The 25,960-nt window shown below is 47.6% G+C and overlaps 1 long non-coding RNA gene across 1 annotated transcript; it reads left to right on the forward strand.

Annotated features, from left to right (window-relative positions):
• Positions 1–270: 270 nt before the first annotated feature.
• LOC135821485 (uncharacterized) lies at positions 271–24,613 on the forward strand. Its single transcript, XR_010554372.1, has 3 exons — positions 271–325; positions 10,180–10,251; positions 24,542–24,613. It is a non-coding gene; the product is annotated as an uncharacterized LOC135821485 (long non-coding RNA).
• Positions 24,614–25,960: the final 1,347 nt, after the last annotated feature.

A 25,960-nucleotide genomic window follows, 5' to 3' on the forward strand; every position in this document is an offset into this window, starting at 1 on the left:
TTCTGGAGTACCGTTTGGTTGGCATGAGGTTGCTCCATGTGCACCAGCTGTTGGATCCTGTTCTAGATCGTACCAACCAAACGCACCCCAAGTCATGGGGTGCATATATCGGAAAAGAGATTATTTGCGTAGTTCTGTTATTTTGATATGCGGTAAATGTGTATAGTGTAGTGTAATGTGTATATAAAGAGTATTAAGAGATTCTTCCAGGAAGTGATATACATCCTATCAAAAATCTACTTTGTTCTCCCAGAGATTTGTGGAATAATCAACTTGTTCACCTACCTGCCGGGCTGTTTGACGCGACAACCGAATTGAGATACCTGTAAGTCATGTTGTGCATGTATCGTAAAAAGGCGTTTTTTTGGCGTAGTTCTGTTCTTTTAAGATGTGGCGAATGGGATTTCGGGATGTGGCATCTAGGCATATGCGGATCATGCCGGCAGAAAATGGGCAGAATTCGGTACTTTTTCTTGTAAATTTCATGCTTGTTTGGTATGTGGATAAAGAAATGGAGCAAAATTCGAGAAATTGCCCGCCATAAGGTTTGTATCGTTCTGCCAATTTCACTGCTTTTCGAGCAGAATCTGCCACCTTTTCGATGATTATCCACCAGTGCACAGTGGCATCTCGTTGGTTGATCTTAGGTACCCTTCCCCACCCTTTATGACCGATACCTGATGCTGCTCACGAGGTGGTCGCAACCAACGTAAGCGAAAATGTGGATCTTCATCCACCCTGTACCGAAACCCGTGCAGAACCAAGAGCAGCTTTGTATCAGCTACAGTTGTATGTAGACAGCTACGAAGGACCATCCGTCTGCTAAGGATGATCATGGCCACTGCAGGTAGCCATGGCTGCGTGGCGAAGCTTCGACACGCTAGCTGCTATTGCTATTCATTTTCCACTCTTCTTGCTCCTGGGTGCCATTGTCCTGATCTGTCAAGGTCTGAACTGAAAAATAGCTACAACGAGATGTGAGGGCAGTGCGTTTCTTCTCATTGCGCCTGGTGGACGAATAATGAAAAAAAGTTCGCTCCTATTTGTTTGCAGCGTTGACAGCCTTGCTCTGTGACGACTTGCTGCTCTCCAAAATATGAATCATGCTTTCCTACGATTCCGAAATGTCATGTCAGTGTTTCAGGTTTGCAAAACCAGCGAAAGATAGCGAAATAACAGCAGCGAAAAGTACAAGAGGACAATTCCGGTATATGGATTGATATTGACAATGACCCTTCAGACATCTGTTTCTGTGGTGTTGGTGATGTGAGTGCAGAGTTTGGATCGGCCAAGAGCGCAATGTGGCGGTGTGGTGTATTGCTCTTGATATTTCTTACCAATATCACTGTAGCCGATATATTCTTATATCCGGTCACTCAATAGCCGATACAGACTGTAGTTGTACACAACTCAATACAGAAGAAAAAAAATTCGCGTACAGGTACCTCTGTATCGACCTGACATCACTATCACATTATAGTCAGGCGTAAGAAAAAAACGTTCTCTTTGGCCTCAACTTCTTTGTTGTCCAGTTGGCCATTGTAGCCGTCGACTAGAGCGCAACATAAATCCGTAAACTGGTGACCCTTAATGCTGCCCACTTCGGAGTTTGCCCGATGCGTGCCATCCCTGAGCTCTCGCCGCAGTTTCCTGCTCGTCTCAACTCTTGGGTTGCCGTCAATTGCCGGCCGGTAACATAAAACTTGAATCTCAGCATCATTCGACACTGGATCCGCCTCAGACTGCTAAAACCCTAAAACCCTAAATTGGTGACCCCGACATGCGCTCTTCGGAGTTTTCATCATGCCATCCTTGAGCTCGGCTTGCCGCAGTTCCCTGCTCACCTCAACTCTCGGGATCCAGTCAATCGCCGACTGTTGACTGTAAAACCTGAGCCTCACCATCTCGAAACTGGATCCAGCCTCGGAGCTAGTGTGGCCCCTGCCGACCTCCCGGCCCACCTGGATAACCCACTATCCTGTCACAGCACATTGTTCAGTCGTCTCAAGCTGGAAATTGGCCACCTCCACCCCAAGTATCAGTTTGCAGGCATACGCCCGGCACAGCACTTGGAGGCACGCACGCCTCAATCAGTCCTCGCCTCACACAGCACGCCTCGCGCCAGTGTTTCTTGTGCAGCCGCCTCTTACATGATAACACTCCTGATAACTGTCATGCATCTCTTTCTTTTCCAATTTCTGCTTTCTGAGTTTTGTTTTGGTCTTTGCTACCACGTTATCAACAAACTTCATACACGCAGCGCTCTCTTGTACATATTGTATTCTATTTTTGCCTTTCCGCCTTGTACATGCCGCGCTTCCTTTCTTTTCTCTCTTTTTCTTGTTTATCGTGCTTCGCGCCTCCCGGCCTCACCAATGGCGGGGGAGTACTGTAGCGAACTGACGTCACTATCACATTATAAGCATGCGCGAAATCATAAAACATTCTCTTAGGCGTCACCTTCTTTGTTGTCCAGTTGGCCTTTGAAGCCGTCGTGTACGGCCCGACGTAAAACCCCTGAACCTCTACCGTCTACCTCCATCAATAGAGTGATTCTACTCTATCAGGAAGCTAAAAACGAACGCAGCCTAGAAGGCGGACTGGGGGCCTGGGGACTCTCTTGGTGCTTCAATGGCTATCCGGGATGCGTAGGAATCCCCCCTAGCACGTACTGCAGCTGGCTCTGATGATTCTTCCTTTCACGTTGGAATTAGTTGTTCTTTTCCTGGAGAGCCCGAATCTCCTCTCGAAAGTGCGCAATGGCGGCTTCCTTTTTCTGTTCTTTGGAGGCTGTTAGACTTTTCAGGTCCGCAATATCTTCCACAAGAAGACGCACTGTCTCCCTTAGCTGATTCATGATCGTAAGCATCCTGATGCTGGCGGCTTGAGGGTCCATTGGTAGCCCAGTCTGTAATGCTACTCGATCATTTGGCTGGATTTTTTTCCCGGAGTGCTCCGACGAGCTGAACTCGGCTGAGGCTGGCCAAGTTCACATTGGTGGCCCTTGCTAGGCTTTCTGTCCCTAGCTATCCAGAATACCAAAATCTATGGTAGCCATACTCCCCCTGGGAGAGCAGGGAATTGGACGTAAAAGAACCTACAACTGCGCAGGGGAACGACGAAAACGATTTCATGCCCCAGGGGCTGCTGTGGCTGTCGACGTCAGCGAGAACATCTAGCGTGTCGTTGACGTACGCCTTGAAAAGTGTTGGTCCAAGAATGCTTCCCTCTGGGACTCCAGCGGTGGTCGTGTACGTAGATGACGTACGCCTCCAACGAGGCACTGTAAGGAACGGGTGTCGAGGAACGAGGCCAGCCATCTCTGAAGCAGACCATTAATGCCTAGGCTACGCATCTTGTGGAGGAGGCCGACATGTGAGACACGATCAAACGCTCCTGTGATGTCCACAGCAAGGATACGCGCCGCCCTCCACAGCCCACAGCTCTTGCCCAGGCAGTTTGGAGAGCTTGCAAAGTGTCTGATTTTCCGAGGCCTCCGCGAAATCCAAACTGGTGTGACGTGAGCAGATGGTGGTCCTCAAAATAGTTTACGATGTGTCTGTTTACTAGAGTTTCCATTATTTTCGAGATTATGCACAGTAAGGATATGGGCCTGTAGTTGAGCGGGAAGATCGCTTGTGGATCAGAACAAAGTTGGCCGTGTTCCACATCCTAGGTTGGACTCCAGACCGGAAGCATAAGGCAAATAACTTGGACAGTGGCTCTGCAAGCTCGTGAGCACATTCCTTGAGGACGCAAGCAGAAATACTGTCAGGCCCTGTAGCCTTGGAGACGTCGAGCTTTGCCAGGAGGCGGCACACAGCCTCTGGGCGGAAGCGGATGGTGCAAAGAGGTTGAGCATCTGAGGGAGCAGGGTCCAGTAGGTCAGCCTCCACAAGGTCCGGACCGGCAACGCTACATTTCTTTGAGAAGAAGCGAGCGAATGCCTCGGCTTTCTCTGAGCTCGTTGCCCACTCGCGGCCGAAAGAGTTGACAATTAGGGGAATTTCGAGCTGTGTGCAGTTGCCAGCGGCGTTTTTCAACTTCGTCCACGACTGTTTGTCTCTGAGGGACCCAGTTGAGAGGTCGCCACAGAGGCTGTCCTCCTTTGCACGTCATGATCGGAACTGAGTGGCGATCGCTACAGTCACGGAATTGGTGAATGCCTGCTGAAGTGCTGGGTCATAAGGGTGTTTTCTCCGGTCGCGCCAGCGCTTTTTCTTCTCCCTCTCGGTCTGGGTGCATTCAGGCGTCCACCATACCGAATCGGAAGGCCTCGTTTCCAGAACTTTGGATGGGACAAATTATGCAACAGCTTCAGTTATCGAAGCGGTAACTTGCTCACAGGAAATTTCCTCCGTGATGATATGAGCCGCCCCAAGCTAAAAAGTGGCTTAGCGTTTTGCCAACAAATCGAGAAAATCACCAAAACGTCACAGTCGGCAAAATTGTACTCGAGCGCAGTCGCGAAAATATTCACTTTCGAGTACCCTTTCAAGTAAAATAGTTTGCAAGTGGAGAAGAAGAAAGAGGCCTTTTTTATTTTTGAGCAACACTTCTTCAGTGTTCCCTCTTTCATCGTTGTGGGGATTTCTTGCCCCTGCCAGAGATCGTAATGGAGCGTTCTGGAGAATGTGGGTGAGCAGGATGACACTCTGTCTCCGCGTGCGCCCAACCCCACTTGACGAGGAAGATTCGCTCATTCAGAATGGCCGTGTTTCTCATCGTGGCCACGACTAGAGCGGCTAGTATAGCTATGGGAAGACGTCTACAAGCCATCCGACTATCATTCTGACAAGCTGCCTAGTGAGTTGGCCCTTGCTGCGATGTTTCACTTCGTTTCGCACCTTCAAATGTTCATGACGTGGCGTACTGTATTCCAAATTTCCTCATTTTCAAGGCCAATGGTGCCACACGACGAAGCGACGCATTGACTCTACCTGCTAGCATATCGTCCCGTGGTGCCTTCTACCACTACCTGCACCAGGGAAGGAGAATGACATGGACTAGGACGGATAAAGAATCAGTGCCGCTTTTTAGCGATGTGCTGTCTGCTGGACCTACGTGCAAGGGACCAATGGAGCTCGGTCTCTGGCACAGAACTACGAGCTACATGAAAGGATTAATTCATGCTGGCAAAGGCGATTGGAGAGAGTATCACGGACTGTCTTGGTAAGATGCGACGTTTCCCAGCCCAGCGAAAATATAGTCACAGACTCACAACATCATTGAGGGATATGAAAATTCGTGTTGCGTGAAGAAATGACATGAGATACATAGATCAATTATTTATTCTTTCTTTGGATCTTCTAATTATAACACAAGTGCTCGTTCTTCTTGTATTGCTACCACACCTGCTAAGCTTTATCTCCACTTGGTGTCCCATGATTTTAGGAGTTTGGGCAGGTCTTCAAATCCTTAGTGTCATTGATACCAGGTATGCTGTGACATGTGCGCAATGTATACGTATTTATGGCACATATACATTTCAGATGGGCACCAAAATTTTCCTGATGGAAGTTGGATAGGTGGACATCACTTTGGCATGGAAAAAGAAATTTCCAAAAATTATGCCTAAGCCACCTTTTTGCTTGGCTCGGCTCATATCACCCCATTGCACGTTGCGAAGGTGCGCCCTATTTCACCCTAAGCCTGGTTTTCGCAGATTCTGGGCCACTTATTGTTTTACTGCTTATATAGACAGTTTCCTCTGAGACAAGAATGTGACAATACTCATAAAAAGGGCTTTACGAAAATCTTGAAAGTTTTGGTTTCACAAGTATACTTTCAAGCCTTCTCATCAGGTGAAATAAAGGCAAAGGAAAAGGAAAAGGAACACTGCGAAAAGGCCGAAGCATTCGGGCAGTATTTCTCCGCAAAGTGCAGTCTTGGTGACGACTTGCAAGCCAACAGCCTCCCTCCAGTCCGCTCCCGATCTCAAGCCCAACTCCGCAATGTCCACTTTCGGCCAAGCATAGTTGAGCGGAAGCTGAGGCAACTCCACCCCGCCAAAGCCACGGGTCCAGACGGCATCCCCGGGCGTGTACTCCGGCAATGCAGCAAAGAGCTGGCTGCACCAGTGTCACGGCTCTTTTCGCAGGCCTTCCGCCAAGGTCGGCAACCTACAATGTGGAAGACGGCAATGGTTGTGCCGGTGCACAAGAAAAAATCCAAATCTGATGTTAAGAACTACCGCCCGATCTCCCTCCTCTCTATTCTGTCGAAAGTCATGGAGGCCATTATTAACCACTCAGTCCGACAGTTCCTGGAGGCACACAACATCTTATCGAAAAGTTAGTATGGCTTCCGCAGCCAACTCGGCGCCCAGGACATACTCACGCTACTCAACTACCAATGGAGTCGCGTTGCAGCCAGAGGTGGTCAGGTTCGAGTCATTGCAGTTGATGTGGCTGGCGCATTCGACCGCGTCTCTCATGTAGGCGTTTTGCACAAGGCACACTGCTATGGTGTAACTGGTCCACTTCTCGCTTGGCTGAGGGATTACCTGACTGATCGTCACTTGAGGGTTGCAGTTGGAGGTGAACTTTCCAGTCCGTACCCGACCAAAGCTGGCGTGCCGCAGGGCAGTATCCTTGGTCCCACCCTGTTCATCCTCTACACCAATGATGGCGAGGACCACCTCCCACCAGCTATGGAGCTAGCAGCCTACGCTGGCGACACCACTCTCTTCCACTGCCTCACATCAAGAGCTGACATTGACTGTGGCTCTGAGCTCCTCCAGCAGGGCATTGATGCGTTTTCCCGTTGGGGACATAAGTGGAGGATCAAATTTGAGCCCTCCAAGACGCAGGCTATGTCTATAGGCCACCATCGCCAGCCCTGGGAGCTCCCTCGAGCAACATTTGACGGCACACCGGTCAGTGAAGAGAGTCGGCTGAAACTCCTGGGAGTCACCTTTGACGACACCCTGAGCTACTCCTTCCACCTCCGCTCCCTAGCTTCCCGTGCTAACCAGCGGATTGGCTTCCTGAAGCGAGCGTCTCCCATTCTGGACGCCGAGAGCCGCCAACGCGTCTACAACGGCTTTGTGCGACCCACACTCGAGTATTGCCCCTTAGTGTGGATGGGCTCACCCTCGTCCTATCTTAAGAAGCTGGACCAGATCCAGCGAAGGGCCCTCCACATCATCGGAGCAGGTACTTGGCTCCCTAGCCTGGCACTCCGTCGCCTGGTAGCTGCACCTGCCTATACCTACAAGCTCTGCTATCTAGATGCATCCAGCCCTCTGAAGCAGATGCTGCCTAAACCAGCCACTCACCGTGCCCCCGAGACAAGACCTACCCGTCAGTCTCTCCAGCTGCAGGATTCCCATCCATACCAGATGACAACTGGCCTGCCTGCCAACACCCGGAATAGCTGTCTCCAAGGATTCCCTGCTTGCACCGTTGCAACATGGAATGCCCTGCCACCAGACCTGTTCCACCACCCACCCGCCCAGCCCCACATGCGAAGCTTTAAGAAAAAGGTGTACCGGCACCTTCTTGCTCAGGACTGGCTCTCTGCTACTGATGCACTTTGAATCTGCTCGCCAACGCTTTCCCTGTTCTTATTATTGTTCAGTTGCTTACCTTATAACCCTGCTGCCATCATCACCAATATTCTGATTCTCATGCACATATCCCAGAACCTGCTATCCTTCGCAGTCCCCATCTCCAAGAGCACTGTGCTCTTCTATCTCCCAGCTCTCTCTCTCTCTCTCTCTCTCTCTCTCTCTCTCTCTCTCTCTCTCTCTCTCTCTCTCTCTCTCTCTTTCTCGCTCTCTCGCTATCTCTCTCTCTCTCTCTTTCTCTCTCTCTCTCTCTCTCTCTCTCTCTCTCTCTCTCTCTCTCTCTCTCTCTCTCTCTCTCTCTCTCTCTCTCTCTCTCTCTCTCTCTCTCTCTCTCTCTCTCTTTCTTCTCTTCTTCTCCCCCCCATCTCCCGATAATTACTAGCCCCCGTTTTCTCTCGACGCATTTGCTGTGCAGTGAAGCCGAGACCCTATGTCGGTGGAGCACATGAGACCCCGTCACCACGTCCACGATTCATGCCTGCGATGCTGCACCGCTGCTTTGCATGTCATGATTGGAAGCTGTGGCCTTAGTAAAAAAAAAAAAAAAAAAAAACTGAATTAAGTACGGTAAGGAGGTGGTCAAGCAGCGCAAAGAAGAATATAGCTAAAGTAAAAAGCGAAAATGCGTGACCTATACACATAGCAATAATGACACAAAAGTGCAAGTGCGAGAAAACTCAATCAGCGTGACAGGTAGTGCGACAACAAGAGACAATCACTGGACATAACTAACGAGGTTTTGATAACCTACCTAACAGCCGAAGTGTGAATTTAATTTGCTTATGCTTGCTTGCAAAGGTTGGGTTTCTTTGTATGGATGTAAACGGCTTCAAAACAATCTAGCACTGCGTACACATGACACAATCGAACAAAATCATCTGAATACCCAGCACAACAATCAGGATGCTCAAACAAATGACTAGCAATGGACGACTCATACTTATCAGAACTATCATCAGAATAATCAGGATGTGCCGTGGACACATTCGATACCAAATGGCTAGTCGTGTGGACCCTAGCCATTGCCGATGTCAGTGCTTTAGACGCTGCCATCACCGTCAGTGCCGATCTTTGCTGTTGCTTGGCGTTGATGTCAGTGCTTTAGACTGCCATCACCATCGTTGCCGATCTCATCAGGCAAAATAGCACGTCATACAGTGTAGTACATTTGAGATCAGCGGGAAGAAGATGACGACGTCCACTAATTTAGTATCTGTGCACACGAATCTGCTGTGTGTGTGACTCTGTGTGTCAGCTATGATATTATCATCTTCTGCGGTTCCATGCCTAGCATGTACGTCTGAACCATCCTGCAAAGTTTGAATGACGTAGGTTGAGCGATCGCTCCGCGAAACATACTTTTTGAAATTCTCTTCATAGTATATCTTCCACCATTGAAATTTCGAATTTCTTCAAAAAAAGTGCTGAGAGGGGTGGCTTGCAACCTCGATATGGCTTGTTCCAGGCATGGTTTGGAGCCATCTTCTTTTCAAGTAGTGGCGGGGATCTGCCCTGCAACTGCTACAACAAAAAATGATTCGATCTGAGAAAGGGTGAGTCCGCGAATCTCGGTTGAATATTGAGTATTTCAAGCCTTTTCACGACGAAGATGGAGTTCTTTTTGGTGATGGACGTCGCGGCAAAGGAAATGGTGTCCGACTTCTGGCGTCAGGTGAAGCCAGGGATCATTTGTCCAGTCAGGTCGGCAGCCAAACCGTCGGTAAGCTTGTGTTTGGATCCCGTTCTGCTCGATGTGGTAGATCACAAACAATTTGATATCGCACAAATTGATCTCAGCATCGTGCGTACGGTATTTTATATTCAGAAAATCCCAAAGTGTCTCTGTGTGGCATTCCTATGCCACGAGAAACTCCAATCAGGCTCCAATGTCCCCTGCCTTCATGATTGAATGTCCACTTCGTTTGAACAACGAACACAACAATCGAGGACGGCTTTGCTATGAAAAATACAGCTATACTGGAGCTGAAAAAAAGAAGAAAAAAACGTGCTCAGGATGAGACTCGAGTACACGCATACTCTCCCGGCAGGTGCAATTTTTTTGTGAAAAATGCGTGTCGCCGACTGACCAGTAATTTCGCCTGACGTGTCAACATCTGGACTCACGCATCCGACAACAGGAGACGTCCAGCAAAGAATCATCCTGGTACAAGATGATCTAACACAGCGGCATCAACACCAAGCAACGTCGACTCACAATAAACTAGACCACCGGAAAAACAACCGGACAAGACACTTACTGGCATGGCAGTGACAGGAACCGCATCAACTAGAAGAATGAGAAGATCGGCAACGACGGCAATGGCAGTAGGAGCAGTCTGAAGAACAAATTGCCTGACTCCACCAAGACTCGAACCAGGGACCCTCGCTTGTAGCCAGCGATGCTGTAACCATTCAGCTATGGGGTAGTGGTCATCCCAGCAGAAACCGTTCAACATTTTCTTCAGACTTCGAAACTCACTCTTTGTGTGAATCTATACAGGCGGGTGGGACGCAGCCCTCACTGTAATCCACACACTCCACCTACATACTAGCACGCAATATTCTTCCAAGATCATACATCCTATCCAAATTCTACTTTGTTCTCCCAGGGATTTGGACGGTAATCAACTTGTTCACCTACCTGACGGGCTGTTCAAAGCCACAACCAAATTAGAAGTACTGTAAGTCATGTTTGGAATGTACCGTAAAAAGGCGTTTTTGTCGTAGTTCTTTTGAGATGAAGCAAATAGGATTTCGGGATATGGCATCTCGTTGATTGATCTCATGTACCCTTTATGACCCGAAGCTGACGCCGCCCGTGGAAGACTTTTCCAGGTAGAACTCCGTGTTGGAAGCAAAGAGCTGAGATAGTGTCTTTACAAGTTCCACTGCGCATTCCTTCAAGAAAGAAACTAGCTCCTGCGATTTCTTTTCCACTAAACCACCTATTTAACCTTCTTTACCACAGGCAAGTTCCCTACCGACTGGAAACTGGCTACATTTGTGCCTATTTACAAGTGAAAAGGCAGCAAATCCCAAGCGAGTAACTATCGCCCAATTTCCCTCCTGTCCTGTATTTCCAAACTTTGCGAACGGCTCTTCTTCAATCAATCAAAATTCTCCTGCTGTGGATCCTGCGCAATCTGGGTTTCGTCGTGGTGACTCGACTGCTCTACAGCTCGCCAAGCTGATCCAAAACATTGTCGACTATCGTCATATGGGGCGGAAAGTTGCCATGTGCTTTTTCGACCTCGAGAAAGCTTTTGACACCTTGTGGCACTGTGCATTACTTGCTAAAATTTCCAAAGTTTTCGGTGTGTGTGGCGCAGCGCTAAAGTGGAAAACAGACTACCTATACGACAGAACGCAAGTAGTCTTTGTAGGTGGACTTCTCTCAGATGCCTCGCCTGTTCTGTCCGGAGTGCCGCAGGGATCCATCCTAGGGCCCCTCCTTTTCCTAGTGTATATTAATGAACTTCCCAGTCATGTTGAAGGTGTGTCCTTATTTGCTGACGATACTGGACTGCTCCGGTTCAATGAGTGTCTAGAGAGGCTGCGAGACAGTCTCCAGTGCGGCATCAACGAAGTCCATCAGTGGATGACTACCTGGAAATTAAGACCTAATATCGCCAAGACTCAGATATTATTCCTGCCGAACTCAGAGCCAACCTATGCATTTACTCTTCCCGGATCTCTCACAGACCTCACAGTGGTAAAGCAACACAAGCATCTTGGTTTTGTCATTGACTCAGACTTATCGTTAGTAGACATGTCGACTATATCTGTAGCAAAGTCAGTAAAGCTGTTGGCTATCTCGTGTCTCATTGCTCCCACCTACCGCTTGAATGCATTTGCCTTTTTTATCATTGTAATATTCTCCCCATTTTTTTCTATTGCTCAACCGCCTGGTCATCCCTACTAAGTAAATCGTTAATGAGTACCCTGGAAGTCCACAATAAGAGGATACTGAAAGTCCTTTTCTGCAAACCTTCCCTATCTCTAGTCAAGCGGATCGAAAACTGTGTATTGTTGTTCATTCTATTCGTCTTGACAAAGCCCCTCCACACTTGCGTAAATATAACTGGTTTCTTCCCACTCGTTCTACGCGCAATCCCTGCACTTTACCTAAAGCCCGAACATCAGCTTATACCAGATCTCCGTTTTTCGCTGCCTATTCTCTCTGGCTGGCCCTGCCTCTATCAGTAAAATCGTCTTGTACCCTAACTGATTTCAAGGCCAATATGAAGCTCGTGTTCTAAAAGAGAAGTTCTGCTATACGTCAAACGTAGAGAAATCACTTAGATATCAGGTGTCTGGGTTAGAGTCTACGGCTTCGTATGTTTTGGGTCCAGATTTCTACGCGGAGCTGAGGTTCTCTACGTTGTGGCACACGCAAAGAAAATACGTACGGATTGGCTGGGTATCGATCAGCTGATGCAGGAAACTGCCAAATATAGAAGGGAAATTCCCAGGACTCATTCCACGTGACTTCTCTACGTGAAGAGTAGAGCAGAACAGGATTTCTTTACGTTATGGGAAAGCGAAGAGACTTCGCGTGATTCTTTGCGTCACCCTAGCGTAGAGCAGAACCTCCCTAATACCGTATTTTCCGCGGTATAAGCCACACCGGGATATAAGCCGCACCCCCTTTTTGAGGCAAAATATTGACTAAAAGTTGGTATTCGGAGTATAAGCCGCACCCACAAACCAAGATTTTTCACACTCATTGACAAATGGCCTTTCTACAAATTTATTATGTATGGATGTGTGGAAACCGGCACTTGCAATACCCAAAATAGAGTCCCCGTATACGCGTACCGTATGGTGTAGCCCGCGCACTAAAACTAGTAAAAGTGCCGGGATAGCAACACAGGCGCGAAGCTGAGTCGAATGACATGTAACGTGACGTCAGAATGCATACTGATGTATGCTAAGCATTCATTCACGCAGGCATATTCGGTGTATAAGCCGCAGGGGCGATTTTGGTCCGATTTTTAGCGAAAAAAAGTGCGGCTTATACCCCGGAAAATACGGTAAACTGCTAATTCTTTATCGAGGTTTGTTTCTCTTTGCCTCCAGTAATCTGTAATATTTATATTTCTGCTTTGTTTTTGTTTACTGCCATGGCTGGCTACTGCCCCCTCCCTCCATATTGGCCTATATTCTCTGGCCACGGTAAGGTGAAATAAATAAAAATAAAATAAAATTGCATCGCAGCTCAAAGAAACTATTTGATCGCAAAACGAAGTGGGACCCATGCCGCTCGTCAACAATTACAACACTTTCGTTTCGACAAGTTCTCTCTGACTCCATTATCGATGCGAGGAAGAACTCGTTTGTTGTAAACGAGACGTTCATGACTGTATGAACGTGAGTGAGTTGTCATTCTTCCTGCTTTCGCGCGGAATATTTCTTCCAGTTCACAGTGAGTTTTTCCATGCAGCTCTCGAGTGCTCATATGGTAAGACGGCAAACTCCGCGGGCGATCGCCAGGATTGCTCATCATTTTGAAACGGACTGTAGGTCCTTCACATTGATTCAATACCGAATAGCTAATGTTTACTGCATGAACCATATAGCTGGCAGTACTTCTTGAAGAAATGAAGAAAATCTATCTGGCTGCTTTTGGAAAACGCCCGGCGAAGTACAGATATTTGCATTCGGAACCGAATGATTCTAGTCTATACATGTTGCCACTCACCGACATACAATATTTGAGCCAGAGCGCGCTAAAACATGACCACAGCTTTTTTTGAAAAAGTCGAGAAAATCGCGATTTGAATTTCGCGGCAAAAAATACGAAGTGCAGTGCAACGCGAGTCGCTGTTGTTGTTCTCCTCGGTCGAATGGACTGTTCCGGATGCATTTCTTTGTTTCAAGTAAGTAAGTTTATTTGTTTGAGTTTGTATTCCATGTTGCGCTGAGTCGCCTAAAACTGATCGTCATCGATGGAACAGCCTAGTAGTAGCAATGTACTGCGGAGCGAAAGAAGACGACATCCTCGCACTCCATGCGCAGGATAAAATATTTTGAGGATTCGGGTTGGAAACAAGGAAGACGATGATGGCTACAGCGACGAGTCATTTGAGGGCGACACTTTCATCGAGTGTAAAAGAATTGATGCTGGTAGTCCCACGATCTGCAGTGACGAGGAATTCTACTCTGATGACAACCTCGCAAGCGATTGGCATCGACACTGACTTGGGAGGTGAGTCGGCCGATGATTTGGCCAGAATGGACATCGCTGCACAGATCCGGGACAATGCCAGTATTGGTTGCAAGTGCAAAAACAATCAATGGACTCTGCTGCTCCCTCAACTTGCTCAAGTCGATAATTTGAGTACCCTTATGCGGAACATCGCTAGCACGAGCAGTAGGCAGCGAAAGCAGTACTCTCTGGCGACCGGAGAAAACTGTGTGCAGATGGGCTTTGGTGTGGGGAATATGAGTGCGACGTCGAGTATGTTGAGGAAGACAGTGTGCAGCAGTGTATACTGTATATCTGAAAGTACAGGTGGAGTGTGATGGAGAGGACGTGGAGCCAACTTGTTCGGCCATCTACAGTTGTTGACCGTGTTTTCGCTGGCGGTTCTCCAGTGGTACTCCAAACAGGCGGTATTTCGGACACCCAGCTCAGCTGCCTATAGAAATTTTGGATGTGGCCGAGTACCTGTCAGCTCATGCTATAAGACCCTGGACAGAGGAACTGACCAGGAAAGGATGAACCAAGGGACATATCAACTGTGTGCAAAAATGACAATCCCATTGCTGTACATAGAATTTCACCATTTCAACAGTGCTGCATATAATACCATTGTAGCAACACTTAGACATGTCAGATCAATCCAAAACTTTCAGATAGCAAACATTAGGTGTGTTTGATCATTTTTGAACAAAAAACTGAAAATCGAATTTTTGGTCTGTGGTCATATTTTAGCGTGCTCTGGCTCATTTAATGCTCGCTCCATAGCAAACCAGTCGGGCGAACTCATTCAAATCGGTGAGGACGACGGAAAGCGCCCCCTCAAGCTCCAACACCAGGCACCGCTCCAGATGCCAGCACGCCAAACCCTGCAGCGTGGTCACCTCCACCGAGTCTGACAAGAAATTTGAACTGACAACCCTTGTCACTCCAAACAACAATCATTAATTTACTGAAGAGGGAAACATCCCCGACACAAGTTGTTTCACAGAACACATATTTTCGGTTTTACAAATCTTTTTAAAGGACTGACCGGTTTCGCTGTCTAAGGCAGCTCATCAGAGTGAAGAGAAATGTAAAAACACAACAGAATGTATGCAGGCGAGAGTGGCACTAAATTATACATAGATACAAGTAGGCCGCCAAAATGCTAGGGGCCCCAAGAGCATTGGGAGTTCCTAATTTGGAAGTGCTGCAATTCTGTTATGACATATGTGTAATAATGTGGGCTTGAATTCCAATATGGATGAATGCTTAATATATGGAACATGCTTTGTAATTTTGAACAAGTTGTATGTTGTACATGAAAAAGCATGCAAGCCCAGTTTGTACATTATATCTGTCTTGTAATGTGTACAGACTTATTTCTGGCAGTGTCAATATATTGACACTGCTAAAACATTTCAGGAAAAGGGCCGTAACACGGCTGTTTTCAGCACGACATCTATAAAGATGGAGACGACCTGTAGCAACGGCCTTGGATACGGGACGCGCGTGTACCGCGTGGGCACGCGATTGAGTTTTCATGCACGAGTGATTGTGGAAATTCAAATTATTTGGTTGCTGCCCTGAAGCGCATGAGGAGAAATGAGGAGAAAGTTTGTTTCTTTCGTCTTCATCTGAGACGGCACGCTTAGAACACCCATTCCATCACTCGTGCAATGATGGACCCCTTTCCCACTCCGAAGAGCAACAACGAAATAATAAGTAAAACAGTTATTTATCGGCCTATTTCTCCTTGCAATGATTCGAATTAATATTAGACCTGACGCGACGATCTTTTCTCCTCTTAGCAGAAGGCATTTCGTTCTGTAACTTGGGGATAGTCCTCAAGTAGTGCTGGCGAGTGATGGAGAGCAGTCGTTGAAGTGGACATGCAGCGCTGCATTTCTTGTCCAAAGTGTTGAACGCTGCATGGAGAGCCTCGCCACCTTGCTCACACAGAAGACTCAGTCCACAGCCAAAGTGGGTCATCTGTGGCACGACATGCTGCTCCAGCAGGTGTAACTTGGGAGTGATGTTCCCCAGATGGCGCTTCACGATCTGCTCTCTCACCAAGGTCATAAAGCTCTGGATGTGGCATTGAAGCTGGTGGAGCTGGTCTTCATTTACAGCTGAGGCAAGGTTGTAGACTGCACGACACTTCGCAAAGGTGGTGAAGAGTGCTGTGTATCGTGCAGCCAAGGAAGCAGCCATGTCTGTGACGGGGTGGTCGGCACCAAGTTCGTACTTCTCCAGAGCCTTGGAAGGAGCCTGGACAAGCTTGTGGACCAAGGCAAAGTTGCCATCTTTGTCGGGACTCAACATACGGTGAACGTGGTTGCCGACAAAGGTTCCGCCATGGTACTGTTGCCGTTTGATGTTGACAGTCTGTAGTGTGTCGTCGTAGGATGAAAGGCATGGCCCATCTGTCAAAGTCTTGACACTGTCGATGTGACCTTTGAGCACATCAAGCTCTGCTTTGATTTGTTTCTGCTGTTCAGATAGCTGTCTGTGCTGTAGCTGTAGCTGGCCTATCACTACTTGTATTCTCTGCACCTCAGTACCTGCTGCTTGTTGAAGGTGTATGGCATTGAACGTGAGCAGTTGCATCATGTCATCCAACTTAGTATCAATGGTAGCTAGCTCTAGTTCCTTAGACTTCCTGTCACTGTTCATCTTAACTAGATCATTAAAGGTACGACCATTCAGATCACAGTTAATGTCAGGCATGTGGTTGGCTAGTGCGACGTCAAGGGATTGGGTTTCCTGTAACATGCATTCAAATAGGTATGGGAATATCCCAAGATCCAAATGCAATGAGGGGATGCATGCATCCTCAATTGGCACGGGCAGAATGCATGGCCTCACAGCATTAAAGTATTTCTTTGCATTTGAAGCAACACCCCCACTCTCAAGAAACTCCTTGTGATTCTGTGCAAGTGTGGTCAGAGTCCGGGGCAGTACAGGCTGAGTCCTAGCTGCAGGTGACTGCTGGAAGTCACGCTTTGCAGTGTGGCAGTGCAAGCAAGGGAACACACCACTGCTACCGGAAAGACCGTAGTTGTGCGTCTGGAACTCATAGTCTCCAAACAACACAACCTTCACCTTGTACGACATGAATGTCATGGTGCTCAGCTCACGAATCTGTGCCTGAAAGGGCTGAAGTGCAGTGGCCATGTTGGCTGGTGAATCTTTTGCTGCAAACAAAAGAAAGGGAACGGTGTTCTCAAGTGCATTAGGGTGGACATGGTTGGCGATTTGGAAAGCCATCTTGAAGGATTTACCTCCATGGTCACCACCAATCTTGACAATGATGGTGTCCTTGGGGACTGCTCCATCATGCCAGGTCAACTGTCCAGCCTCATGCATGGCAGAAAGGTAGTGGGTGACAAGGCCGACAAGATCTAAAATGGCAACCATGGCACACAGGGTGATGTTCCCAGCCTTGTCTGTCATTGGGACCTTCTCTGCTAGAAACTCAAAAGGGAGCTCTGATCGGATGTCTGCCCTCATCAACCTCTCTGACTGCAAAAAGATACCAAACTCCGTCAACCATACCCTCAACTTCCTCAGTGCATACCACGTCAGATGCAGGTCTGCCTTCAGTGCTAGAGCAGACACTTCCCCGGTGCAAAGTAGACCTGCATCCGTCAAAAGGCTGTCCCTGTCTGATTTAGCCATGACTTTGAGGTCATGCTGAAGTTGCTCTTGGGCACTACCAGAACTGCTGGCAACAGTAGTTGCCAAAGATTTCAGCTCACTACCCCTGCGCTCCAAAGTTCGAGTGGTCACATCTGATGCCTCCTTCTCACCCTTCGTTACCCTCTTCCATGTCTGTGGCCTACCCCGAGAACCGGACCACACTTCTAATGTCCCACCTACAGACATGCAGCCTACCAAGTGTGAAAGCAGTGCCGTTGATGTTGCGCCACGTGTGTGCTGTGGTGTGGTTAAAAGCACGTCAGATACCGAAAAGGAACCCGTGACAACTGTAGGGTGGGGTTCAAGACTGTTACCAGGGTTATGTGAACATTCCCGGACATGATCAACCAAGGATGCCAAGGACAAGACCTGTCGACACCCTACAAGGGGGGATTCCCTGAAATCACAGTGCACCAGCATTGCCGCTAGAGCATGGCCTACAAAGGGGTGCGGTGATGTAAGCTGTGACGCCATCAGGGCTGACCGGCAGTATGGGCATTTGGTAGACCCCTGGAGCCACTGGTAGATGCATGGCAAGCAAAATACCTGCTTGCAACAAGGTGCCTCTATAGCTGGATCGGTAACTAATCTGCAGATAGGGCATGCAGCATAACTGACATCGTGTGTGAAACGGCTTCCATCCAGTGCAATACCAGCTTGGTAAGGAGGAGTGGCTTTCTTCTGTACTTCAGTTATGTCTACATCTACACCACTCTGGTCTTCGATGTCTACGTCTACGTCTGTACTTGTCTGTGTGCCTGCTTGTTTTTCATGACTTGATTGTGGATTGACGGTTTGATCCTGGGTAGCCTGTGGACATTCACTAGCATCATCACACTTATCAATCAGTCTTGGGGTGGTGTCCTTGGTGGCTGCTCTGCCAGGACGACTCAGGGTGTCACAGACAGAACAACCAGTACGTTTGTGAGCCACCCACTCTATGCTACTACTACCACAACCACCACCACGAGTCACAAACGAGCTAGACGCCTTACTGTACCTATCTAGCACTTTCTTACATGTTCTGCAGAAAAACTCAGGGTGTATGCCAGGCTGGTCATTCAATACATTGATTTTGAAGCATGCTTGAATCTCACCGGCACGTTCGGCAACGGAATAACGGGTGGATCGGTCCTGTTTCGTAAATTTTCCACCACTAATCCTGCACACCTGCTCCAGCTTCTTGATGTGGCCCTCCATAGCCAAGGAAGTTCGAGGGCCGTGGCCCGCGCGAAAACCACTGCGGCCCAAGCTGCGAATGTGTGGGAAATGTCGACCAAGGACAAACGAGTGAATAGAAAATGAAGACCAGCTCCAGACAATTAAACGAAAGAAGATAAGCGCTCCACAAGCAGGGCGAGATCCACCAAAGGAGTAATGGACGACTCGTAACGGATCGTAGAAGAAGGACGCAGAGAAAGAAAGCCAGCTTCAAAATTTCTCTGTCGATTTTGTTTCTTCTTGCACGAGGAGAAAGCTGCTTTTCGGTGGAAGCATTTTGCTTGCTTTTCGCGACCCAGAGAGCCAGCCACGAGCAGCAAATAAGCAGCGCAGATGAACCAAACCAGTATTTTTGAGTGTTTCAAATTTTGAATACAAGCCACGCCGTTGCGTCCGCGTGGTGCCGCGTACGCGATCGCCAGGGAGACGCGCGATCGCGGCCATCTTTTTAAATGTCGCAGTATCCAAGGCGTAGGACAGCCGTGGTAAGTCGTAGATTTCACGAAAAACTGCTGTTTGATACTGACTTTCTTCTCATTGCTTTTCTTTCACATGTACTTGTACATGATGTAGTCACTTTCGCATGTAGAATATTCCATGTTTAATTTGACGCTAAGTGTCGTCTGAAAAATGGACAATGCCGAGGCATTCCCGATCTCGACGGTGTTTGATGATTACGAGACAGAAGGAATGCTGTTCCCTGCTCGGTTTGATATTGCTCCGTTTATGATGTTCCTTGTTTGTTACTGGAGCACAGCAGTGCCAAGAGTAACAAATTTTGCTGAAGCAACTGTGCCCAGTTATTCTATGAACAATTTTTGCCAGCATTTTCTTCTCCCTCCTTTATCTTGCCTTTCCCCTATTTTGTTGCTGGAAGAGGTTTGATGGAGTTGTGTGCATGTGCATGTGGCGGACCAGTTTAGTACCATCATGACTTTTCAACACGTGGCTTCTTTTCTTTTCTTTTTTCACATCACCCCATGTGGATCCGTGGAATCGATTCCGAATCGATTCCAGGGCTCACGACATGGAAATCGAACGACTTGAATGCATGCGAATGGATTTATGAATCAATCCAAGTGTGTAATCGAAAGCTCTCAGCCGGGCCATCCTCCACTCGCTCTGGCGTTTTTCGGCCGTAAGTCGCAGGATCTGCACTCTGGAACCTGCTGCCAGATGATGTTGGGACCATAGCAAGACAGAACAAGTTTAGCATAAGTTGCCTACCATATTGTTGGTAAGATTAGCCCGCCCCTAGCTCTCCTCAACCACCCTGTCACCCCTTGTCAGATACTTTCGTCATTTTCTAATTCCTGTCCTCTCTTTTCTAAATGCGGCTTACTGTAAAGCGGCTAAATTTAGCGTTTTGCAAAACTGGACCAGTTAGCGGCGATTAATTTTAGCGATTTTTACCTTCCACCGAAAACCTTAAAGAATTTTATTTTACGAAGCCTCGGAGTGCTGCTGCAGCTGGGACGCAGAGTACATGAAGAATGAGAGAAGAAATCAAAGAATGGAAGAAGAAAAAAGAATCAAGGAATCAAAGAGAACCATAAGGTAAGTACTAGTGCTGGTCTATGTACATGACTGAACACTGTTATTGCTGTTGCAGAGATATTACTGCTCATTACTAGAACTACCGCTAGGAATACAGTCCAGAATTCCAGCCTTCCGGAAGCCCAGCTTCACGCACGCTGCTGCATCCGCTAATTCGGACATGGCGGTGATGAGCCACCTGGCATGCCGTGGCTTGACTGTGGACGCTTTCAGATCGACCTTGACTTTGTCAAGGGACACGCCATCCTTCAGTGCTGCCTCAACCTCGGCCGCATACCAGTCGGCAAAGAGTGCCTTCATCTTGCCCTTGAACTGGTCGTTGAAGGTGAGGTCCAGTGGCTGAAGCTCACCAGTACAGCCAGCCGGAATGAACACCTGGTGAATGTTGTGCTCCTTCAGCTTGTCCAGGACTGAAGTGCAGCGGTGGGAGGCAAATACATCAAAAATCGCCAAGGCAGGTTGCGATGCTGGTAGCTTCAGCTTCTGTCGCTGCTGTGCAGCATATGGAACCACGACGTTATCCACAAACTGCAGCATGGTTTCCTCTGTGCTCCAGTGAGAGGGGGAGTGGGTGATATTCCAGTCATCCGGAAAGTTCACCTTGGGATGACACGCCGGAGTTTTCCCAGCGTAGATGACTTGCGGAGGAAGCAACACGCCAGCAGCAGATACGCAGACGAGGATGGTGATCTCCCTCTTGTCGTCCTTGCCGACAACACTGACTTGCTTACTGCCCTGCTCAGCCAATGTCCAGGAGTTGACAGGAACCAGCTTGGTCCCTGTCTGGTCCCAGTTGATGATCGGTTCTGCTGGAATGGTGTGCTCCTGTACAACAGTCTTGATCCGCTGATGGAAATTCGATTTCTGCTGGTCGAAGTCTTCAGGGAGCTTCCTAGCAGCTTTGGTGGCCTTCCGTTTTACGAAGTGGTGACGCCTTCGGAACGAGTCAGCCCAGTCCTTGGTGATGTTGACATGTCCACCATTCTCTCTCAGAAGACTTGGCTTCTTGTGCGCAACGATTCCGCTCGCAGCTGCTACAACAATGCTCGTGCTGACACAACCACCAGCGCTACGAAGTGCGCGGATATAGTCCGCCACTTCCGCGTCCAGGTTGCCCAATAAAATCGGACGTCCTTCATTTCCGTGAGGAAGAGCAGTCACCTGGTTCGGGTCCTTGACATCTTTTATTGTCGCCAAGTACAACTTCTTACAATTACGAATTGTGCTCTCGTTGATTTTGTGGCCAGTCTCGCTCGAGAACTTGTCGACCGCCGACTTGTTACCGAACTCCGCAGCATGCCTGCCCATCTTTGCTCTCAGCTCGTCGGAATAACGATGGTACTTGGAGCGTTTCCGACTTCCAGGAGCTTTGGCCAGTTCCTCCATCACAGATGCATTTGCCGCCGCAGCTGCAGTTTCGCTATCGGCAACAGGGAGAAAGGAAGGCGTGTTCGAAGAGGGATCATCGGAAGACTTTCTCTTCGAACTGCTGAGCCACTGGGCGATACTCATGGCGATAAAATTCAAAAGATTTCTTCGAGCAGTACTAAAATCTACGGAACAGCAATCTGGCCAAACATTCCAACAACACTCTCCACAACACTGAGACATTCTCCAGTCGATCGTTTTATTCTCTTCTGGTTCAAGTCGCCGTTCTCCAACGACAACTAGCAAGTGTTGTTACGTTCCAAACAGCTGCGCGCTTTACTTTAGTTTGGAATCTTTAGATGTAGCCGTGCAACCATCGATCAGCGCTAGCTGTGAATGTACAGTCAGTCCATGCAGTGAGTGATACACGCGCGCGTACATGTACCATGTACGTAAGTACAGATCTGTTGCAAAAAGATCGATCATCGCGTACTGCAGTGTACTGTAGTACATGCACAAAATTTCATTTTCGCGTGTCAAACTTTCGCGATTCGACCCTGCTCGCGAAAGTCGCGAAAGTTAATCGCTCGCGAAAGTTTGTCGTTTTACAGTATCCATTCGCCTTTATAACATTGCGTCTAGTTCCCGCTTATTGTGTGAATTAAAATAAACCAACCAACCCAGCAACATAGCAGATCGACGGATTTGATCGAGTTGATCGACAATCAAGATCAGAATCAAAATCTGGACGATGAAGGCTGATCAGCAACACGATGTTTGCGTACATTTACCCGAGTTGCCGGAGTTCGCAGCATGTAGCAAGGTGTGGGTTTTCCTCAGGTTCGGTGAGGAGCGAGCGTACGTCTGCTTGTTGTAATTTTCTTGTCGAGCAACTATTTGTCTCCAAAAGGTCGACACTCTAATCAGTGACAATGCAGAGCTTGTTGACCGCGCAACGTTTGGTCTCAGCGCGACTCCATTGACCTGGCAAGGAGGATATTTTGAAATCAGCTCGTAATGAAAATTCGATTTCTAGGACTCGGATGACTATGCTCAAAACCCCAATAATGACCATTGTGTTGAGATCATCACGTTATCTGCTTGCAGGAATATAGATCAGGTGGGAATAGAGACATTATGTCGATAGGAATCAACTCTATTCTCTTTGTCGAGCTATGTCGCTCCGGCACCAGATGTCATCCATGCGTGAAACACAAAATTACTGTTGGCATCCTAAAAAATGCACGGAACACACGACCAACTTACCAGATACACGAAATAGCCAAGGATGCATTTCCGTACCCAACAAGTCGATCTCTCCAGGGTGCACCTAAAAGGCAAGTGCTCGAACCTGTCATACCTGTCATACTGGCCAACCCTCCCGGTTTTCCTGGGAAAATCCCGGGAAATCAACACTACTCCCGGGGTCCTGGGGATTTGAAGGAAAATACCGGAAAAGTCACAGTTTCGTCTGATACAGGATTTTCCTGAAAACTCCATGGATTTGCTTTGAATGTCCCCGTTGTTTTCAAAAAATATGTACGGTGCGCACTTGCACTTCGAACTGTAAACGGCACTTTCAAGACCTGACCACAAGATCTGCACTGACAGGCGCTATAGGCGGGCGCCGAAGTGCCGACTGATCGAACTGCAGTGCAGGGTTGAACTGTGCCGTACGCAGATCTGCAGAGTTGAACTTTTTTTGGCGGGAAAAGCCCTTTTCACTTGTTTTTGTGCCATCCAGGGATTTTGCGAAAAATCCAGGGATTCTGCATGTATTGTCAAGGGATTGAGATTTTGGTGGTTGGTTAGTATGCTACGTGGTCGAAATTTCAAATGATATTCCTGGAAAACAGGTTGCAGCTAGATCCCAAATCATGAAGTGCAGGGCATCGTACCTCTTCATGGTTTAACTCAAGCAGCATTCCTTCATACATCACAGTAGCAGCATAGCAAATATCATGTTGCTGATCAACCTGATCATGTAGATTTTGATTCTGATCTTGATTGTCGATCAAATCGATCAAATCCGTCGATCTGCTATGTCACGCGGTGGTCGGCACACGGCCAGTTTCAGGACGCAAAAATATCGTGCTTCGATCGCACAAATCGAGATCTGTTCAATATGTTTGCACTTCTGCAGAGCTTTGCTGCTAGTGAAATTCGAGTTGTTCAGGGAAGGAAATGGTTGTTGTTTGGAGTGACAAGGGTTGTCATTTCGAATTTCTTGTCAGACTCGGTAAAGGTGACCACGCTGCAGTGTTTGGCGTGCTGTCTGGAGCAGTGCCTGGTGTTTGAGCTTGAGAAGCCTCTTTCTGTCGTCGGGTATATAATTGGCAATGTTGCAATGTGGTGAAGTGAAAATATTTGAATTTGTTTATTTCCAGAAAACCTGGAACACTTTTTACGAGACATGTCCTGGGTGGTAGTGTTGTATAGTCCACTATCCTGCAGTCCATGGTTCAGAAAAATAGATGCCCGCTATGGCCCTTGACATTTGGCTATTCTAGCGATGCAATTTAGTGATATTTGGAGATGATGGCCATTGCTTTCCTGGATGTAGCCAAGGCTCTATGTGGTGGTGATGTGAAGACTGCTCAGGTGAGATAATGTTGGCTGGGTGGTGGTTTGTTCTTAGCTCCATTGCGTACGCTGTACCAGCGCTCGTTTTGGACCCAATATTCAGTCGTATTTTGAGCCCATTTTAGCCAAGGTGTCCGTAAGTTATGCAACGAGCCCTTTTGCATGATTGTTGTAGACCCCAAAGGAAACCTACTTGCAAAATTGGAGTGAAATCAGCGAGATGGCCTGCCCAGCGTTTTTGGTTTTCTCAGATATGCTCTCTTAAAAATGCTACAAGATGAAAACCTTAAATTTCCCTGTCAAAAGATTATTAAGACACAATTTCCAACATTCCTTCATACTCTTTCCTTGTTCAGGCATTTGGGAAATAAGAATCTCGGCTATCTTCCCAGTGGACTGCCTCATGACACACCTCACTTAATTCATCTGTAAGTCTTGCCTGACGAACAAGACTACACACATTCCCAGTATTTCATGATTCAGCCGTTTGCTCTTCCTCTAAGGATCTCTGCGGACCTGGGATAGTGGGTAGGCTGGGGATGCTGTTTAGGATAGCCATCGGAAGTGGCCCTACTATTGTGACTATCGAGTATGCAAGATAAGTTACAAAGGATACTACTGTCGATGATGAGGAGTATGATTGTGATTTGCTTAGTTTATGATGCAGTTTTATCATAAGCAGATCAAGACTTTGCAGTGTGTTGCAAATTCCTGTAGGAGGACAAATAGCTTCTTTCGGCTCATACCCACACATTATTTCATACATCTACTTCGAAATAAATTTATACATCTCTTATACATCTAAGTTGGTAATCGATAGGCACATCAGCAAGATGTGCAACCTCCGCCTAGAAGAAAACCTGCAGATAAACTGAGATAATCGCTGCAGACAAGGCAACGCTACTGCATTGTAGGAGTGAGCTTGTATGTAAATGACTCGCCAACCAATTCCTACTAAAGAACCCCAGTGCAGCCATGACATATTCGCAGGTGTGCAACCACCCCTAAATCGCAATTTTGTATCTCACCCTCTACCTTCGCTCTCCTCCCACTTCCCTAAGCCTCGTGCTGCCCGTTGTACGAGGAGCCAAACCACCCAACCCATTGCAGTGAACACATTGCGTACTTCTGATGGTGTCAATTCTTTTTCGAACCGTGCTGCGTTGTTCTTTAATGCGCTACCCTCTGAACTCCGCAGTTCTTCACACACTCAGCATTACATGCAGAAATTCAACAACTTTTTGAAGGACCCAATGCAGGTCAATCGGTTCCGTAACTTCCTTTTTGGCCGCGTTACCAATGTGTGGCGGACGTTGTATATCCTGGAGTGACCGTTGTACAGTGGATATCGGTTATAAAGTCATCGGACATAGTGATAAACCGGCTATATTGATACAAAATGAAAATATCAAAAGCAAAACCAGAAACAGCCAGTCAAATTATCATTATAACCAATATATCGGATATAGCGATAAATCGGCTATAAGGATACAGAATCACCATTCAAAACATCTCTTTGTGCAGAACAAATATCGTCTATAATGATAGCAACACTCGAGTGTGAGGCATTGACGTCTCGACTTGGAGCCACATGTTTGTTTTCATAGTGTATTCTGGTCTGATGCTTCCTGGATGATGCCTTTGGGCCAAGAAGTTCTTCACTCTAGACTGGGGAAGGTGCAGCAGCATGCATCGTGTATCAGTACGCTACATTAGCGCGATCGAGTACCCACACGTGTATAATGTGTATGTAAGACGAGCGCAGTTGAAAATCG

This window comes from Sycon ciliatum, chromosome 7, assembly GCF_964019385.1.
Source record: "Sycon ciliatum chromosome 7, ocSycCili1.1, whole genome shotgun sequence".
Lineage (NCBI taxonomy): Eukaryota > Metazoa > Porifera > Calcarea > Leucosolenida > Sycettidae > Sycon > Sycon ciliatum.